This window comes from Nuphar pumila, chromosome 12, assembly GCF_984573655.1.
Source record: "Nuphar pumila chromosome 12, dmNupPumi1.hap1.1, whole genome shotgun sequence".
In the NCBI taxonomy this organism is placed as follows: Eukaryota; Viridiplantae; Streptophyta; class Magnoliopsida; order Nymphaeales; family Nymphaeaceae; genus Nuphar; species Nuphar pumila.
This window is the reverse complement of record NC_143260.1, coordinates 78,029,084-78,050,980: the sequence shown is the minus strand read 5'-3', so window position 1 is coordinate 78,050,980 and position 21,897 is coordinate 78,029,084. Positions and strand designations below refer to the sequence as shown.

Genomic DNA, 21,897 nt, shown 5'->3' with positions numbered 1-21,897 from the left:
TGATTATTTTTGAAGACTTAGAACTTCAAAATATCTCTCCTGATCTATCTCAAGTTCTAAGTTATGATTCAGAAGTCATTTCTTCACTCTATTATCAAATTCATCTCAGAAACACTTGGGGATTTCCAAATCATTTTTCAAAAAGAGCATACATCCTTGCATTGCACAAGCATGATTCTTTGTGCATTTAGACTTAGGATAAATTCTTAGATAATCTTTTAGCAAAGCAAAGAGGCATAAATTCGACCCTTGGTTTGATTACCCCTGGTAAAGGCGCCAGGAACGATCGAACCTCGTACCGACGAAAATGTCTCACTAGGTTTTTTGAGAATGTAAAAACTTCTCATGAATAAAGAAACAAAAGAAATATTCTCATTGCATGGTGGTAATAGCATGGCAATTTGTGCCACCAAAAGTAGATGGTCATGCCAAAAGAAAGAAACTAGAAACACATTTCAAGTTAGGCATGCTCCAAATTTTGCACAAACTTTGAGGTTTATTTTTTTTCATGTCCCTTTGATTTGATTGTCAATGGTTGCATATGTCTTAGTGCTTTAAGATAAGTCAATAGTCACTCTCTCTTAAAACTAATGAGAATTGTATGGATTGATGTTCTACAAATATTTGTTTATCTATGTTTTTGCTTTTTCTTTCATTCATTAGATGGTTCTTCCTTGACTTATATCTGCAAAGATTTTAATGTCAACATGATATGATCATAGATTTCTCTGGGGAAAACAACAACCAACTCTATTGGTAAGATCAATGTATCCAACTTACATATTGAGGGGTTCACATTGTTGCTTATCCAGTTTATCTACTGTAATATTAGTTGTGATAACCTTTCTTGTACTTTACATTATTTATTAGAGGCAATTATGTATATATTTAAAGTTTTGTTGTAACAGCCAAAAATCAAATAGTCTTTTGTGTTCGATTTTATGTTAGGTAGTTAGAAGAAGGGGTTCAGCCTTATATAATGAAGTATTCCTCCCAAGGGCACGGAAGAGGGTGTCGTGGCACCCTGTTCCGCACTTTCCTTTCGAAACTGAATCGAGCCACCCCCGCCCCACGAGAACCCTTTCCGCTAAAAGTGGGGGTCCTCATAGATTTTGGACGAAAAAGGAGTGTTTGCTGAAATGCATGCCCATTGATGCATTTCCACGAAAAAGCCCCAGTTCTTGTGACACGCCATGCTCTTTCTTGACTATGTATGCTCTAGTATGGTATCAGAGCTATATCATAAGCAAATAAGGGATCAAGAGGAGAGGAGGAAAGTGTGGACCAGCTGATTTTGTGTCGAGAGCCTGTGTATCTGCCATCACCGACTCATCTGACGTCTGTTTTGGTCAGTAGAATTTTCTTTGGGTCTCTTGGGGATTTGATAGTTCTTATTTTTACAAGACTATTGAAACAAGAATTAGGCATTTCGTTGTAGTATCAAAATTTATGTTGATTTTTTTGGTATTTTTTGTATCGCTAGTTTGTTTGGGGTAGATTCATATAATATGCTGGTTTACTTTTGTGATATTGTTTTTTATGCCTCGGATCAGTTTGATTGAGATCGTTTTCATATAAAAAGGGTGCTGCAAGTGTGTTGGGTGGCTTATTTGGAGTGTGGGATGAGTTTGATTGAGATTTAAGAGGTTTTATATAGGCAGTAACCTTGTTTTTCTGTATCAAGGGTTGTTGGGCATGTGCTTCCTCCCTTAACCTCAATTTTGGTATTCTGTAGCCTATTTATTGTGTTAGTAGCATGGCTAGACAAGTTTATAGCCTTCTTTTGGTATCGACATCTATGTTTCAACAGGGTTATATCACTCTATTTGCTCTTGGCATCTTGCTTGTGGTATTGGCTTGAGTATTCTTGTTCTGGTAAGGATATTTTGTCTTGGATATTTGTTAGTTGTGAGATGTGTAAATTTTACATTGAAGTTTGGGGTGTGTATCATGGGAAAGGATTCTATCCAGTTGATTCCTGTTAAGTTGGATGAGACCAACTGTTCTTATTGGGCAGAATACATAAAGACTAAAGATTGTCATGAAAAGTTTTTGTTATGGTGGGTATTTGGATGGATAAAAAAAAATAGAGGAAGATTATCAAGTTTCTTTTCCCGAGTGGGATAAAAAAATTTCTAAAGTGAAGTTGTGGATTTTGAGATCGATAGAGAAAAACATTGCTCTAAATATAATAAAGTATGAGGATGTCAAAGATATGTGGAACTATTTGAAACAAATTTATGAACAATCTAATTGTGCTCATAGGTATCAATTAGTCCAAGATTTGAAGGCTTTGAGATAAGGAGTTGAATCTATGCAAGCCTTCTTTACTAAATTTCAACAATTATGTGATAATCTTGTGTTTATGTTATCCAACGTGAAGTGTGTTAGGTGTAAAGGATGTGTTGAATGTAAAAGACTTGAAGCTGAGGCTAAAGATCAACAATAAGTAATTGATCTCCTCATGACCCTATGAGCAAAGTTTGATAGTGTTCGCAGTGGCATCCTTCATTGCCCTACTTTACCATCCTTAATGTAGACTCTTGCTAAGCTTATGGCTGAGGAGACCAAGAATAGGTCCCTAAGTGGTCGGCCTACAGAAGAAATTGTGCTTGTTGTGACTAGAAAAACATGGAATATAGGAGGTAGATTTGAAGTTCATAGAGATTATATGAGTTCTATTCGATATAGAAAGGCACATATCTAGCATCATCCCCAATAAAGGTTGTGAAGCCTAAGGATACTTTAGGGACCGGTAGTAGTGATCAACATCCTTCTCCATCTACAAAGATTCTTTAGATCCTATTCTATTGCTCGCCATGACATCTTGGAGCAGATTCAACAATTTTTTACACAGTTTGCTATTTCTACTTCTTCCTCTTCCACTCCTATCTGGTGCTACTTTTGCAAGTACTTTTGATATTGCTTCAGGTTGGTTGATAGATTGAAGTGCTTCTTATCGTATGATAGCCCATGAATCTATTTTCAACAACTGTCAATCATTTAATGGTTTCTTTCAAATTATTGATGGCTCTTCTATGCTTGTATCAAAAGTTTGATCTCACTCCTAACTCCTCTTTTAGGAGAAATTTGAATGTTTCTCAAGTGTATCATGTGTCATCTTTTGCTATGAATCTTACATCTTTTGGTCGGATTACTAAACAAAGTTATAATATCATTTTCTCTCTCATGAATTATATTGTGCAGGATCACCTATCCAGGAGGAGGATTCAGATTGGCCATAGGAAGGGTGATCTATTATTTGGATTGGCTTGATTTGAGCTCTCAAAAGAGGTCAAGAGATGAACTTGGTGGAACAGTTTTGGACGAGTTTATGTTATGGTAGCAGCAGTTTGGTCATAGTAGTTCTAGACTTCAGCATCTTATGTTTTCTGATAGCTTTAAGAAGTCCAAAGTGTTAGTGTCAGATCATGTGAAATAATGTCTGAGTTATAGACTAGTTAAGACTCATGTGTTACCTTTTGGGTATGAGAGAGCCTTTGATCTTGTACATTCTGATGTGTGGGGTCTATCACTTGTTGTTTTTAAATTTTTAAGAAATTTTGTGAAATAGTTGAGACTCAATTCTCTAGTAAAATTAAAATTCTATGTTTTGGTTCAGGAGGAGAATAAATTAGCAGTGTGCTTCAAAGATTTTTGCAGGATAAAGAAATTATGCAACAAATATCTTGTTCATATATACCGGAGGAAAATAGAATGGCAACAAGCAATGACTATAGAGCTAGATGCATTAGAGAGGATGTAAGCTTGGGATTTGGTGATGCTTCCTGCAGGAAAAATATAGTAGGCTGCAAATGGGTTTATAAGATAAAAACTAAGATAGATGGCTCCATCGAGAGATATAAAGCTACAACCATTAGTTTGGGATTGATTATGCAGAGACTTTTGCTTTTGTTGCTCACATGACTACCATAAAAACTCTTCTAGTTGTGACTGTTATAAGACAATGGAATCTATGGCAATTGAATGTAAATAAAGTTTTTTTAAATGGAGACTTGGATGAAGAAATATATATGAAACTTTCATAAGGATATTCTGATCCTAAAGGTAGAGTCTGCATATCAAAGAGAGCATTGTATAACCCCAAACAAGCTCCACGAGCACGAATTGAGAAATTTAGTTCAGTGCCAAAGAATTGGGATTTGAGTAGAGTTATCATGACCCAACTCTATTTGTCTCATCTTCAGATCAAGAAAAGTGTATAATTCTTCTGTATGTGGATGACATGATAATCACTGATGAAGATCTAGAGAAAATTGAAGATACAAATAAGAAGCTAGCTAGTACATTAAAAATGAAAGACTTCAAATATTTAAAATATTTCCTTGGACTAGAATTGCATACTCAAAATGAGGATTATACTTATCCCAACACAAGTATACAACTGATCTTGTGGTAAAAGTTATACTGACATATGATTCCAAGCATGTTGAGTCTCCCATGGAGCCAAACATGAAGCTAAGGTCTTCTGATGGAGAAGAGTTAGATGATCCAATTATTTTCAAGTAGTTAGTTAGGAGTTTGATATATTTGACCATTTCTAGACCTGATGTTGCCTATGTGGTTCATGTAGTAAGTCAATTTATGAGTTCTCTTAAGATAGTTCATCTTGTTGCAGTTTTGAGAATCATTTGATATGTGAGGTTTCCAATTTTAAAATATATTGATTTGTGGATACATTTGGATGTCCTAATCTTCCATACCATAAATTTAAATCCAAATTTTAGACATTACAACAAAAAGTATTTTTGGGTAGCTCCAAAAAAATTATATAGTAGATACCTCATTCTCCATAGCCTTGCCCGATCAACTTCTCTGATTGGTGATCCTACACCGAATATTCATTTGAAGATAAAGAGATATTATAATTATAATTGGATAATTGAGAAATAGATAGAAGATTTAAATTTAATTTAGGAATGTATCTATTTTTTGAGATAATTTTTTTATATTTGAAAGTTTTTTCTCAAAATTTTCTATTCCTTTGATTTCAAGAGATATACCATAGGCGGTAAAAACATTTGACACATTTGAGTTATTATAACATTCATATAAAATATCATGATTTTAGGTCATGTGAAAAGATGCACCAAAATCAAGAAACCAAAAAATTTTATTGGAATTGGATGATAACGCAGCTCCAGTTAAAGAAGATGACCCTCTAAGAAGATGTTGAAGAGTTTTTACCAATTGATATAAGGATTTAGCTATTTTAATGAATGCATCTTGAGAGTTATCAACGTCCTTAGTCTCTTGAGGTGTTTCAATTGTAGTCACCTTCTTTTTTATATAGATTTTTTTCCCTTCTTAGCTAAGAGCGCATAGGTTTAATATATTTTTGTTCATGACAATAATGACAAATGATTTTTTCTTTTTTATAATAATCATTTGCTTGTTTCCCAAAGTGAGGTGGTTTATAAGTATGAGCATAAGATCCGGTCCTAACACGGATTCTTCATCATTTTTTAGAGATTTTTTATTCAACCTATTCTCTTCCATACTTAGTTCCTCTATTTTATGAATAATAGATTAAACTTTACCTCTATGCTGATTTTGTAAATTCAAATTATGGCCTCAACCCAATCACAAATTGGCAAAAGTATTCCACATCGATTTGTCTTTGGCGGAGCTCAATATTTTTAAGAGAATGCCACTTTGTTTCAAAGAGAGTCAACTCTTTCCAAAGTTCAGATAACTCATTATAACATTCTCTAATGCTTTTGTTACCTTGAGTCATAGTTCTAACTTGATCTTGTAGATTGATGTGCAATATCTTCAAGAGAATATATTTTTTGAGTTATTTCCAAGCATTATTGGCATGCTCAAATTTTGCCAGGCTAGAATACTTTTTGATGTTTATATTGTTAATGAACCAAGACATAATCTTGACATGTGTTACTCTCCACTCTTTTCACTTTTTTTATAATTTGTTATAGCTTTAGTTTTTTTTCACATCTGAAAGAGTGATTTCCTTCTTGTTTTCCACCTTAGTGAGAACTAGTTTAGGTTCTGGGTCAGAAGCATCCACTAATCCCAAAAACCATTTTCTTCAGATGTGATGCTTCATAATTGAAGAGTACATAACATAATTTGTATCATTGAGTTTCATGGACATGATGATGACATTTTCTTTGTCATATATTTTTACAAGGATAAGGAGAGAGAAAGAAGAGAGTGAGATGTACAGAGGACACAAGAATCCGAACACCACTTCTATGAACTTTGATAAGATCAAAAAGCACCCGAACCGGTGTTATTAAAAACGTGCCTCAAGGCGCAAAAAGCGCGCCTCGCCTCAAGGCGAGGGCCTTTATGCCTTGAGGCGTAGACATGAAACGTAAAAGCGTACGAGGCGTACGTCTCATACGCGTTGAGGCATATGCTTTGAGGTGAGGTCGCCTCACAGTGAGGCGCGCACACCTCATGTTGTTGGTCAAATGAGGGTCAAAGCCCTCATTTGACCAAACTAAAAATGTTACCCCCGACCCTAATGAGGGTCGGGGGACCTAATTTATCTCTCATCTCTCCCAACCCCTCTTCTCGTCTCTCACAATCTCCCTCTCTCTCACAGCCCCTCTCTCCCTCTCTCTCACAGTCATTCTCTCTCTCAGCTGGCTCCTCTGCCGTCCCTGCTTTCTGATCTCGCAGTTCCTTCCTGGAGTTGGGAGACATCTTTGCGGACCTCAAACGACCTCATCAAGAATGGGATCAAGGTGGGGTGGAATGAGACGGACGATAGGTTCAATAGGTGCATGAGGAGGGAGAAAGGGTTATGTGGCTTCGACGATTTCGACCCGGACAAGCCTTTTTTGTGTTATACTTCCTTCGAGATTTGTGATGTTTGTTTGTTTTTAACGAAACGGGGTTCGGTAGGAGGGAAGGGGCAAAGGTTGTTTTGTTGCTCTCCTGCTTGTCCTTAATCATTGGTACCCATGTCCCTCAGCATTTTGAAGTTACCAAGTGATCCTTCTCAAAAATAAAAGATAAGACGGTAAGGTACTACTACAAAGACTCGGGATGGACCTGCGGTTGGAAATGGATCCAGTTCCGATTGGATCTTGAACTTAGTTCTCCATGATTTCACTGTTCGGTTCCCTTAATCACCGAAAATTTTCGTTGTTGTTGTTGATATTTAAGGAAGAAACCATCGGTTCAGGTGAAAGACGTCTGATTAGATACTGGCTAAGTGGATTTGGATTCTGATGGTGAAAAGCTCGTACCAAATGTGATTTTTTTACATGTAATGAGATTCAGTAACAAAAGTCAAAAAGTATAATTGCATCTGATTATAATCAGATATGGTTTTAGCTAACTGAATAAAACTAAATGGAGTGATAAAATCAGATCCTTAAGTATTTTCTCCTGGGGACCAAGTAGACACCCCTTTCTTCAAAGTTATTAAGGGCATTGTTATTATGGGTTCAATGTTTACAAAACTCAGTAGCTGTATAAATCACTTATAATTCAAATTGCCTTTTGTCTATCTGAATTTTCTTTTTCAATATAACGAGTTACTGAACTATACACATTCTTTCAAAAAAAAAAAGAACAAACCATATCTGCCTCTTATATGGAAAACTGCACAATAATGACATGTTTGTGTCCTTTTGGGTGTATCCATGTGACATAAGATCTTGTGTGTTCTATTTGAGTAAACAGGACTGTCAACTGCTTCTTAATGAAGCGATCGTCTTACAAGGTGATAAACCCTGCTTACTTTTTTCCGACAGAGAAAGCTGGGGTTAGGGAGACCCCTACCAGTTAAAACAACCATACCATTTAGATTTGAACTTGCAACGTTCCAAATAACTGCAAATGGGGAATGTTTGGCTAGAGTGATATGGATAGTTCAGTTCCGGAATTGTATTTTCATGAGAATTAGATTCTTCTTTTCCAAAAGTGAAGAAAAAAGGAGGTGCTAATGAAATCCCAAATCCCCCACCTAAAAAAGGCTGGTACTTCTTGTGGGTGCCTCAAAGACTATTCTTTTATATCCAGTACAACATGAAAACCATTTTAGATGGTTGTGGCCATTTTACCATTTTGGATATTTTTTCTGTATTTATTTGAGATTTTTTATTTTTTGTTGGTTGTTGCTTCATCAATAAAGCATTTTTTATTTATTTATAATTTTAGATAATTTTTATAGTTTTTTTAAGTTTTTAAATTTTTTTTGAGGCTTACGCTTTGCGCCTCGAGGCTTAAACGCCTCGCCTCGGATTTTGGTAGAGCGCCTCGCTACACCTCAACGCTTTTCACAAAATTGACCCGAACTAACAAACAAATCCAACCTTTAAGAGAATACAACTTGATTACATGAACACTTGAATGTGAATCACCAAGAAAAAAACAAGCTTGTATTGCAACCACCAACACGAGCATGAGAATAAAACAATTTCATGAACCAAAGCACTATTTTCAATTTCAAAAATCACCTTGCTTTGATACCATGTACATAACCAAAAAAGCCTTTTATCATCGCAGTACGCAATGTACCTGTTCAAAAGTACAACCATGATGAGGGATCAACTTATTATAAAGGTCAAAACATCACCATTATGAGGTTTCAAAACACGTGCCATTGCATGTTTGAGGTGATCATAGACCTCTTATCCTACTCATCGCAATACGCAATGTACATGTTCAAAAGTACAACCATGATGAGAGGGGTCTGGACTTCTCAAAGAAATCCACAGAGTACATGGTGTAAACATTCAAGCTTAAATTTGACCTGCTCTGGTCCTTTAGATCGACACGAGCCTCTTGCCTGTATAGGAGAACATCAAGATTACATGGTTACAATAATGTGCCAACGCATGTATCGAGGTGACCATAGACCTCTCACCTTACTTATTGTAGTGCAAACATATCGTACATGTCTAAAAGTATGACTACGAAGAGAGGGGTATGGGTTTCACCAAAAGAAACCCAACAATAAAGTTTTGCAAAAGTAAACAGTGCAACAAGTATCTAGATTGACAAGGTCCTATCTTTTAATCATTTGAAGGATACATGATCGCCACAAATCTTTTATCCAATATATCACAACATCATCATGTCGTGCATGTCCTGCGATATTAGCAATGGTACAGGTTTCTCAGCAAAAACCCTGCCCATGCCCTTTAATGGGGTTATCCGAGTTGTATCAGAGACACAAATAGAAGTAGCAAACACACTACTTCCAAATACGTCGATTTCAGAGACTTGGATGTTATTTCTAAAAAGAGGCTCTCAAACTTTACTTTGCAAAACTGTATATTTGGAAAGCTGGACTCACGAATAGAAATCATTTTATTAAGAATTTTAGCGCTCACACGTAAACCCGCATCTTTTATAAAAGAGCATAATTAGAATATGTTGAACCACACATCTTATTTTGAACATGATTTATCTTCCAAACCGTGAGTACAACACTGTGCAACTCGAACGAGGCGAGATCGCCCCGGATCTCTCATTCATTTATCACAGTATTCGTATGTTGCGCATACCTCGCGATACTGGTCTCAATAAACGGGAATAAGGGTTTTTCAAAAGAACCACCCCAAAACACAAGTTTGTACCCTTCATTGGGGTTATCCGAGTTGTATCGAAAACACGAACCAAAATGGTAAAACATATCTCCCAAATACTTTGATTTGGGAGATTAGGTTGTAATCGTGCAACAACGATTGTTAAAACCTGCTTAACAAGACCACGCATTTGGAAACACAGATTCACTTTAGGAATTTCTTTTTGAGACAAAAATGCATAACTGCGACTCGTGTCATTTTTTAAATAAACGAGCGAAATAGGTTACGCTCCAGACTATACTTAGGCAAGTGCAATTGCTAGTCAGCACGGAAAAACGAGGTTGTGCACAATACAGTGCGACAACAGGATGCAAGAAATCCTTAAAGTGCAAAAAAGCGCATTGAGCGCAAGAGTGCGTAACCTTGGTCAAATAGACGTATCAGGAATTGAAAACGTAAGCAAGGCTCGAGGTACAAAACCATACCTCAGCTTAAATAACTGCGTAAAGCAATGCACGAGGTACAAAACTATACCTCGGCTAAACAAATGCGTAAGCAGGTAAATGCGGAAAGCAAATAGCCTGTGCACTAAAGTGAGGCGACAAAAGTAAATGACAGAAAGCAATGTTTGATCCGCAAAACTGCGTATCAAGCTAAATAAATGTGTAAAGCAAGAAAGCCTGTGCACTAAAGCGCCACGGCGAAAGCAAATGACAGAAAGCGATGCTTGATACGTGAAACCGCATATCAAGCCAAATAAATGCGTAAAGAAAATCAGCCTTGTTACGACAAAGAAGCTGTACACGACACTTCAAATACAAGATTTTGATAATGACCAAGTGAAATAACTGAATTTCAGTTAAGGTAATAAAGCAAGATGACAAGAATTGAAGAGTTCGTTGAAGAATCTGTGAAGACAACAAGTGTGTAAATGTAAATTTCTTTAAAAGTCTTAGATTCTTGTAAGAGTCTTCATTTGATTGCATATCTAACTTACATTTCACCTAAAAATACTTGGGAAAAACTTTTCTAAAAGAACCCTTAACGAAAATGATTTTAGAAAGCTCTTTACTCACATTTTCAGGATTATCAGTCGACCAATAGACTCATCAGTCGACTAACTTTTTTGCCATAGTTTTTAAAGCAAAATGTCAACTTTCTGATTAGTCGACTAATCGACTCTTAGTCGACCAGACATAATGTTCGATTTCTGAAAAATTTAGCAGAGTCGACTGAAAGTTTTTTCAGTCTATTGATGATTTTCATCAATCAACTAACTTTTCTTTAGTTGACTAAGTTTCAAAAACCAGAATTTAAATTTGTTAGGCTAGACACAGTAGTTGATTGACTTTAACTGTCAGTCTGCTAATATTTGATTTCAGTCGACTAATATAGCCGTTTTCTGAAACTTTTTTAAAGGTGCGTCTTTTCAATTTTTCAAATGATTTGACCATTCAAAACTGACTGTTTTGACACCCTTTCGTACCTCCAACGTATAGAATTCCTCAGCTATAAATAAGAGTATGATCTACACTAAAAAACAATCGAATTGAATCGAATTACATTGATTTAAAAGATCAAATTCTTTATTTGTTACTCCTATTCATTCAAGTATTTCTTTTCTCATTCACTGAGTATTTTCACTCTAGTTTTTCACTTCAATTCTTTATGTGAGCTAGTGAAATTGTGAGTTGAGTATCTTAGCAACCTTAGAAGCCTATTTCACTCCATTTGCATTCATAAAAAAGGCTCGTAGGTGGTTTATAAGTTGATTATTTTAATTTTTCTGTAAAAGGAAAAATGACTCATTGGTTTAAAGGAGGTGTTTGCTTTCAGCATGATTGTTGTTGAAAGTGGGACCGATTTTGGTCGGTTTGATCTTGTGGTGACACAAGTGTGATAGTGGAAATCTCAAGCGGATTTTGTTTGGGGACTAGTTGTAGGTCTAGAAGACCGAACCGTGATAAAATTCTTGTGTTCTTTGTGTGTGATTGCTCTGCAAGATTCAAATCCCTTTAAATTTCAAAGATTAAGCTTAAAAGCACTATTCACCCCCCTATAGTGCTAGTTGCAACGATCCTACAGTACTTTCAAGCCTGTGCACTAAAGCGCAATGGCAAAAGTAAATGACAGAAAGTGATGCTTGATACGCAAAACCGCGTATCAAGCCAAATAAATACGTAAAGGAAATCAGCCTGTGTAGTAAAGCGCGACGGCAAAATAAATGACAGAAAGTAATGAGGACAAGGATCACAAAACTATGTCTTTGAGTTTAAAAGTGTACTATTATAAATAAATAAATAAATAAATATATATATATATATTTAATTGTTTAATTTGTATTTTTTTAGTGTTTTAACTTAGTTCAGTTCATCCAAAGTCCATTGCGCAACTTTCCCCTACCTTGAAGGTTTCAGGGTTGCGCATGCCTCGACCGTAAGTGGTGAAAGTCTCAGGTCGTGGAGCAGGAATGGGATCCATCGTGCGAGCTGCGAAAGAGCAGGGCATGAATATATATAATAAGCTCGAAAGATAAAATAGGAGAGGCAGGTGGGCTCGACAGGTGAACTAGGCCCAGCCCGCCAGAAGCGGCCAAAGGTGAAGGGTGGGCTCGACTGATGAGCTCAACCCGACCCCAGGCCCAAACAAGAGTAGGGAGGGGCTCAACCCCTCCCTCTGCGTAAATAGGGAAACAGGGAGACAGGGGGAGGGCTCAACCCCTTTCCCTACAAAAAAGCGAAATGGGGAGGGGGCGAGCCCCCTTCCCCGTAACCTAACAAAATAGGCGGGGCAGTGGCTTGCCCCTGCCTGCCGATAAAAAGCCAGGCGGCAGGGGTAAGCCCTTGCCGACCTGTCGGGTAAAATGAGGCAGCAGGGAGGGCCGAACCCTTCCTTGCGTATAGGGGAAAACATGGAGGGCTCGCCCCCTTCCCTGCGTACAGCGAAGGCATGGAGGGTCGAGCCCTCCCCTGCATAAAGGGGGGAAATAGGGAGGGGCTCGGCCCCTTCCCTATGTATAGAGAAGGCATGGAGGGTCGAGCCCTCCCCTGCGGACAACGAAGGCAAGGAGGGTCGAGCCCTCCCTTGCGTGAGTACAAAAGAAACAGGAAGAAGAGGAAGAAGTAAAAGAAGAAGAAATAAGAAGAAGAAGACTTACCTGCAATGGGGTCGCTAGACGGGGAATAAGGTCATCGACGTTGGCGTTGTCAGACGAGCGAGAGAGAGGGTCGGGCGAGGATGAGAGGGGAGCAGAGAGGGGTTCAGAAAGAGAGAGGGTCGGGTGAGGATGTCGTCGTAGGGGGCCTCTGACAAACAAAAGAGGACGAGGAAAGGAGGCGAGCGACAGTCGAGGTGCCGGGCGAACGAGGAGAGAGAAAGACAACAGGGGAGGGTTTCTCGAATGAGAAACCCTACCCCCTGCTTTAAATAAGCATGGGGGGAGGTTTTATCGGGTTTGGATCCGGGTCGGATCCGGATTTTTTACGTGGGTTTTTACATCCTACCCCCCCTTAAAATAATTTCGTCCGCGAAATTTTATTCAAAGTTAACTATAGAGATTATAGTCTAAGTTAATCGATGTCAACGAGGATGCGGATAATGTGTGTGTGATCCCAAACATATACGCTTTTAAAGTGATCAGGACAACTCATAATGAGTTTCTGAGATAAGTATTGAGTTATCAAATTGATAGAACAAAATTCATACGTGATTTCGTTAATGGGACAAAATCCATACTGAATCACAGAAAGTCTTAACCTAATACTATTAGAGTGTATACTTCACCATTCTCAACTTATTTGGTTACTAAAGAATCGACACGGCGTGCCACTTCTCTAGCTTGTTTTTGTTTTTTGAATGGGAGTCTTTATATTTTATCGGCCTCAGGTCATCGTTTGTTGCCCTTACTATGTCTAACAGACTCTTTGTTCTGAATAACCTCAACTTATTCCCATTTCTCAAGGCCTTGTGCGGCCAACTGTCTCCTGTCATGACTTTGCTTAGGGTATCATTCTTTCCCAGAATACCTCACCTTTCTTAGGAAGACACAAACATATCATAATATCAAGATCTAAAATCAATAAGGATTTGATTCTCTGATCTGAATTCATAATATAATCATGCTTTAACAAAAAGCCAAATCTATAGATTCATAACAGGTTATCTCAATCAATCTCAGCAGATCATCACAGCTCACCATAACTTTTTATGTAATCAAAATTCACAAGTTTCATGTTGGATCACCTAGTCTTTAAATCACATCATACAGAAGCATAATATTATACACACCATATCATTGCTACAAGGAAAATTGCATTTCTAAAATTGAACCTCGAAGCATGCATAACCAAAGCATGAGTTATATGTGAACATGCATATTTCATAATGCGAAGCAACTAAACCTCAACATATGTAACTCCTACATAGTTCGAGTTATTTACACAGGATTCAAGTCGCATATGCATCTAAGACATTTAGATCATTGCATCATCCTCCTATGCATTCATAATTCTTACATCAAATCACATTCGATTATTTCAGCGTGAAACACACGCACATACCTCCTGAATAATTTAGTCAGATACCCATGATACACACCTCAATCATGCTATACGGGTATGATATATTTACTCAGATAATGATAATGCAATTATTTAAAATAAAACTATCTAGGTGTGATGTATCGTTTACCTAATAAGAAAAAATCTAATCATTTGTAGGCACGATATGTCATCCAACTATATAGTCAAAAGTAATCATTTGTACGCGTGAGGTGTCATTCATCTAAATGCTAATATATGTATCACAATCATAAGGAACTCGGCTGAACAAAATTCATACATAATTTCATTGATGAACCTTTGCTTGACAAAAAGACGCACTAAAAGCACAAAAAAAGTCTTAATCTAAGGCTATCAGGGTATCTATTCACTATACTTTATGTACTTCGTCATAGTGGAGTAGACACAGCCAAACACTACTTCTTGCAGTTACTCCTGAGGTAGCTCTTGTTGTTGTTGTTGGACTTCACCTGGGGTTCGTTTCTTCAAATTTGTTGCCTTCTTGCGGCAAACATGAGCAAAATGCCCCATCTTTCTGCAATATATACAGCCGCCAGTGTCTCGGGGACATGGCTATCTACGATGATCATAATTGCATTTCAGGCATCTCCGGTTTGACGGTCGTTGTGGCTCATTTCTTCCACCTTGTTTTTGTTTCTTGAATGGGGGTCTCTGAATTTAATGATTATCAAGTCGTCGTTTATTGCCTTCATTATTTTTAACCGACTGTTTGTCTCAGATTTTCTTATCTTGCTGACACTTTCCAAGGCCTTGCGCAGCCAACTGTCGCTTGACATGACTTTGTTTAAGGTGACATTCTTCTATAAAATGGCCCACCTTTCCACAAAAGAAACAAACACAAGGATCTCGGGGGCACATTTGACCTGGGAGATCCTGATGGCATTCCATCCAGTTGTCTCGATGACCCTGGTGGGTGCTTTTGCAAGCTACGCTATGATTCAGGTTTTGCACCATAGATTGAAGTTATTTAACTGCTCCGGTCAAAGCAATTATTGCCTCGTGCATCTCATTGTACGACATCTAAATTGAAACAAAAATTCTCTAATCAAAATAAATATAAAGCAATCTGATTAGTACTACTTACAGTGAGATTGTAGATGTCGGATGATCAAGAATCACTATTTTTCCTGTCGCTCTGTTACCAAGTTGTAACGCCTAAAAAATCCAAGACTTAGAACTTTTTATGAAAAGTTTGAAAGCTTTATAATCATTCGTTTATCAAAGTTTTTAAATAGTAATTTAGCGAAAAATGATATTTGAAATAGCAAGTCAATGGACCTTGGGCGCATTACAGCGCAAACTTTCTTTCACAACAGATTTGAAACTCCGTACATTTAATAAACCAAATAGATTATGAAATGCACTTTTTAATAACTTAAGACTTGTACAAAGAAGGAGTTTTCAAGAAAGCCTTTATGTAAATTTATCGAACTGTCCTTAGGAGCGAAACATCAGGGAAAGAGTCTCATCTTGATTTCATCACGCCATTGTGCCATCGCAATCCGTACAGACCTAATCATGACCAGTGCCCATAAAATGGGTCAGTTTCACAAAAAGCTTGGTAGGTGCACAAGTGAGACAATGTGAAACTGAAATAAACAATCTTAACAAAGAATACGTATAACTAGCATGATTGGATGATTTACTTCAAGCAAGTGATCTATCTCTAGCAATGAGCATTAAATTATACAAATGAACAAGTATCTCTAGTATAAGCAACTGAGCAATTTTTTCTAATATAAGCAATTGGTTATGCGAGCAATAAGCCATCAACCAACACAAAATAAGCAGTTCATCCATCATAAGTTATAAGCAATTTCACGACAACAGTTATATTAACCACAAGATGAAAGCAACTTATAAGACAAGCAGTTATATTAGTCATAAGATGTGAACAGTTCGTCGATTACAAGCTGTAAGCAATTGCACAACAAACAATTCTATCAATGCTTAGCAATTTAAACAAGTGAAAAACTACTACTAGCATCAACAGTTAATCAGCACAAGAGAAATGCTAAAACTGGCATTCAAAGTAAATCAACACACAGTGCGCAACCAATGGGTAATGTGAACCGTATAACTTTTGTTTCGATATTAGCTGGCCTGCGGGTACGTGCAAGGCACGAATCGTAGAAACAACTGAGACTAGTTCGGGGGTCTATTATGTCATATATTTTCAATACCCCGAATAGCTAGTTGAGTCCGCTCCTAAGGTGACGGTCAGTGACCAAAAGAGAAAATTTTCAAAGGCATTCGTAGACAACGGATGCATCTTACTTCTGCAGAAGTCTATAGGATCTACCACCTAGGATCATTTTTGGTAGTCCTGTCTCCTAACTTCGATGACTGGGAACGCCGAGTCATTTGCCCGAGGGGTGGTTGTTAACAACCTGTCCATCGAAGTTTTGTACCATTTCATCATCTCTCTTGATGAAGTCAATGGGTCGAATGGGTATATCAGGTGTTACTCTAACTGAAGACCCATTATATATGTTCTGGTCTTTCGACCCACTCGAGCATCTTGCCTATGAAGGTGAAAACATCACCATTAGGTGATTTCAAACACGTGTCATTGCACATTCGAGGTAAACATAGACCTCTCATCCTACTTATCGCAGTACGCAACGTACCTGTTCAAAAGTACAACCACGATGAGAGGGGTCAACTTATTATAAGGGTGAAAACATCACCATTATGAGGTTTCAAAACACGTGCCATTGCATGCTTGAGGTGATCATAGACCTCTCATCCTACTCATCGCAATACGCAATGTACATGTTCAAAAGTACAACCACGATGAGAGGGGTTTGGACTTTTCAAAGAAATCCACACTGTACATGGTGTAAACATTCAAGCTTAAATTTGACATGCTCTGGTCCTTTAGACCGACATGAGCTTCTTGCCTGTATAGACAAACATCAACATTACATGGTTACAATAATGTGCCAATGCATGTATCGAGGTGACCATAGACCTCTCACCTTACTCATTGTAGTCCAAACATATCGTACATGTCTAAAAGTACGACTACGAAGAGAAGGGTATGGGTTTCTCCAAAAGAAACCCAACAACAAAGTTTTGCAAAAATAAATGGTGCAACAAGTATCTAGATTGACAAGGTCCTATCTATTAATCATTTGAAGGATACAAGATCGCCATGAATCTTTCATCCAATATATAACAGCATCATCATGTCATGCATGTCCTGCGATATTAGCAATGGTACAGGTTTCTCAGCAGAAACCCTGCCCAAACTCATGCCCATGCCCTTTAACGGGGTTATCCGAGTTGTATCGGAGATGCAAATAGAACTAGCAAATACACTACTCCCAAATACGTCGATTTAGGAGACTTGGATGTTATTTCTAAAAAAGGCTCTCAAACTTTACTTTGCAAAACTGTATATTTAGAAAGCTGGACTCATGAATAGAAATCATTATATTAAGAATTTTAGCGCTCACACGTAAACCCACATCTTTTATAAAAGAGCATAATTAGAATATGCTGAACCACACATCTTATTTTGAACATGATTTATCTTCCAAACCGTGAGTACAACACTGTGCAACTCGAATGAAGCGAGATCGCCCCAGATCTCTCATTCATTTATCACAGTATTCGTATGCTGCACATACCTCGCAATACTGGTCTCAATAAACGGGAATAAGGGTTTTTCAAAAGAACCACCCCAAAACACAAGTTTGTGCCCTTCATTGGGGTCATTCGAGTTGTATCCGAAACACGAACCAAAATGGTAAAACATATTTCTCAAATACTTCGATTTGGGAGACTGGGTTGCAATCGTGCAACAACGACTATCAAAACCTGCTTAACAAGACCACACATTTGGAAACACATATTCACTTTAGGAATTCCTTTTTGAAACAAAAATGCATAACTGTGACTCATGTCATTTTTTAAACAAACGAGCGAAATAGGTTACGCTCCAGACTATACTTAAGCAAGTGTAATTGCTAGTCAGCACGAAAAAATGAGGTTGTGCACAATGCAGTGCGACAACATGATGCAAGAAATCCTTAAAGTGCGAAAAAATGCATTGAGCTCAAGAGTGCGTAACCTTGGTCAAATAGACGTATCAGGAATTGAAAACATAAGCAAGGCTCAAGGTATAAAACCATACCTCGGCTTAAATAACTGCGTAAACCAATGCACGAGGTACGAAACCATACCTCGGCTAAACAAATGCGTAAGCAGGTAAATACGTAAAGGAAATCAGCCTTTGCACTAAAGCATGACGGCAAAAGTAAATGATAGAAAGTGATGCTTGATACGTGAAACCGCGTATCAAGCCAAATAAATGAGTAAAGGAAATCAGCCTGTGCACTAAAGCGTGGCGACAAAAATAAATGTCAGAAAGTAATGAGGACAATGATCGCAAAACTGCGTTCTTGAGTTTAAAAGTGTACTATTATAAATAATGGCCCTCCCTGCCTTTGTTGTACGCAGGGGAGGGCTCGACCCTCCTTGCCTTCGTTGTCCGCAGGGGAGGGATCGACCCTCCCTGCCTTCTCTATACACAGGGAAGGGGCTGAGCCCCTCCCTGTTTTCCCCCTTTACGCATAGGAGGGCTCGACCCTCCCTGCCTTTGTTGTACACAGGAAAGGGGACAAGACCTCCCTGTTTTCCCCTGTACACAAGCAAGGGCTCGACCCTCTCTGCTGCCTCGTTTTATCTGGCAGGGCCTTACCCCTGCCGCCTGGCTTTTTATCGGCAAGCAGGGGCAAGCTAATGCCCCCACCTATTTTGTCAGGTTACAGGGAAGGGGGCTTGGCCCCCTCACCATTTCACTTTTTCAAAGGGAAAGGGGCTGAGCCCTCCCCCTGTCTCGTTGTTTCCCTATTTACGCAAAGGTAGGGGTTGAGCCCCTCCCTACTCTTGTTTGGGCTTGGGGTCGGGTTTGGCTCATCAGCCGAGCCCGCCCTTCATCTTTGGCCGCTGCAGGCAAGGCTGGGCCTAGTTTAACTGCCGAGCCCACCTGCCTCTCCTGTTTTATTTTTTGAGCTTATTATATATATTCATGCTCTGCTCTTTCGCAGCTCGCACGACGGATCTCGTTCGTGCCCCACGGCCCGAGACTTTCAGCACTTACGGTCGAGGCATGCGCAACCCCGAAACCCTCATGGTAGGAGAAAGTTGCGCAATGAACTTTGGACGAACTGAACTAAGTTAAAACACTAAAAAAATGCAAATTAAACACACACACACACACACACACACACACATATATATATATATATATATATATATATATATATATATATATATATATATATATATATATATATATATACCTCCCCTGCGTGAGTACAAAAGAAACATGAAGAAGAGGAAGAAGAAGGAGAAGAAGAAGAAGAAGATGAAGACTTACCTGCAACGGGGTCGTTGGATGGGGAATGAGGTCTCTGGCGTCGGCGTCGGTCAGACGAGTGAGAGAAAGGGTCGGGCGAGGGTGAGAGGGGAGCAAAGAGGGGTTCGGGAAGAGAGAGGGTCGAGTGAGGATGCTGGCGTAGGGGGCCTCTGGCGAATAGAAGAGGATGAGGGAAGGAGGCGTGCTGCAGTCGGGGGTGTCAGGCGAACTAGGAGAGAGAAAGACAGCAGGGGAGGGTTTCTCGAATGAGAAACCCTACCCCCTGCATGCTTTAAATAAGCAGGGGGGGAGGTCTTACCGGGATTGGATCCAGGTCGGATCCGGATCCGACACGGGTCTGGATTTTTTTACGTGGGTTTTTACATCTTGTGTTTTGTTTTTGCTATACTAACAACAAAAAATAGATCTAAGTGTTATGATTCTAAGACTGAAAAATTAAATATTTCAAGAAATATGACCTTTTTTAAGAAAAAAACTTCTTTGATAAGGATCAATCTAAGTAATTGGGTATTCTTTTTTGCTTGATCTTGTTTCAAAACAAGATGTTAATGATTGTGATTGTGAATATGATCTTGAGAATGTTAATGAATCAAGAGATATTAAACCTCTTGATAAACTATCTTATTATGATCAAACTTGTATACAATATTCTAGATGAGGAACCAAAACTCTTTATGTCACTTAAAAAAAATTCTAACTTTGAAAGTAAAGATAAACTATAAACTAGGAGATCCTCTAGAATATCAAAACCTCTATCAAAATTTGTATCATATGACTCTTTTTTTTTAAAATACCAATCTTTCATAGCTTTGATTCATTCTTATACAGAACCTTCATCTTATGCTAAGGCCAAAAAAAAAATGCAAATAGGTTAAAGCAATGAGAGTAGAATTAGAAGCATTGGAAAAAGCTCAAACTTAGATCATTTAAAATCTTTCACAAGAAAAAAAACTTTTAGGTTGTATGTGGGTATATAAAATAAAAAACAAGAGTAATGAGATCCTTGAAATATATAAAACTAGACTAGTTGCCAAATAATATTTGCAAGAGTATGACATAGATTATAAAGAAGGTTTTGCTCATGTTGTCCTCTGTGACCATAGTTAGGACCCTCATTGCAGTAGCTTCACTTAAAAATTGGTCTATATATCAAATGGACATTAAAAATATTTTCCCAAATGAAAATCTTATGGAAGAAGTATACATGGAGGCAACATTCCTCAAGGGAAAGCTCTTTGCTTACAAAATACATTGTATGGTTTGAAACAAGCTCCCAAAGGTTAGTATGATAGATTTAACAGAGTTATGTATAATATTGGTTTTAGTTCTTGTTTGACTGATACAACTATGCTTGTTAAGGATTTTGATGCATATACTATTATTTTGCTTCTTTATGTTGATGATATGATTATCACTATAGGCAAAAAACAGGGAGTTCAAAATATTAAAAGGATTCTTAAAATTGATTTTGAAATGACTGATTTGGGTTTTTTAAGATACTTTCTAAGTATAAAGGTTGGTTATTCTCTTAGAGGATATCTATTATCTTAGTTTAAGTTTGTTTCTGATATTATTTTCAAGTTGGTATCACAGATAACAAGAGGGTTGATACTCCTGAAGTGACAAATGTCAAAATGAAAATTGATGATGGGGAGATTTTTTATTATCAACACTTTATCGGTAGCTTGTTGGAGTCATTTCTTATTTGTGAATTACTAGACCTGATATAATACACATTGTACACACTACTAGTCAATTTTAGCACACTCTCACATCTGTTCACATGGGGGTTGTTTTGCGTATCATTAGATATCTTAAAAACTCTTTATATGTCTTCTTCATCTGCTTTAGACTTGCATATACTTATGCAAATTGGGGAGGTGATCCCAACAATAAACACTCAACCATGGATTTTTGTGTTTTGACGATACAAAAAACAAGAGATGGTCCTTCTTCTTTTGACAGAAGCTGACTACCAGGTCATGGATACTACTATAATGGAGGTGGTATAACTAAGAAGATTGTTAGCTGATACGAGAATCCAAATTTAAGAAGCTTAAAATATGTGTTGTGATAATAAGAGTATTATCTACGTTGCTAGCAACCACAAATTTCATAAAAAGGACCAAACACATCGAGATGAATTGTTATTATGTATAAGAGAAATATCTTTAAAGCATTATTGATCTGTCATATATCACATCAGAGTACCAATTAACAGATTTCTTCACCAAGCTTCTCATTGCTCATAGATTTCACTTTCTTCTTAGCAAACTTTCAGTTATTTTATCGTAAATTTAAGGGACAGTGTTAAAATTGTATATACATGTAATGTGTATATACAATATGTATGTATATGTATCTATAAGTATATACACTTATATATGCATATATATAT

The 21,897-nt window shown here is 37.7% G+C and overlaps 1 long non-coding RNA gene across 1 annotated transcript in view; it reads left to right on the top strand.

Moving 5' to 3' along the window:
• The first annotated feature begins 1,003 nt into the window (after nucleotides 1-1,003).
• The window catches only part of LOC149821039 (uncharacterized), a 35,844-nt gene continuing 14,950 nt past the window's right edge, over nucleotides 1,004-21,897 (top strand). Inside the window, exon 1 of the long non-coding RNA XR_016426582.1 lies at nucleotides 1,004-1,348. This is a non-coding gene — a long non-coding RNA (uncharacterized LOC149821039). The remainder of the gene's footprint in view (nucleotides 1,349-21,897) is intronic.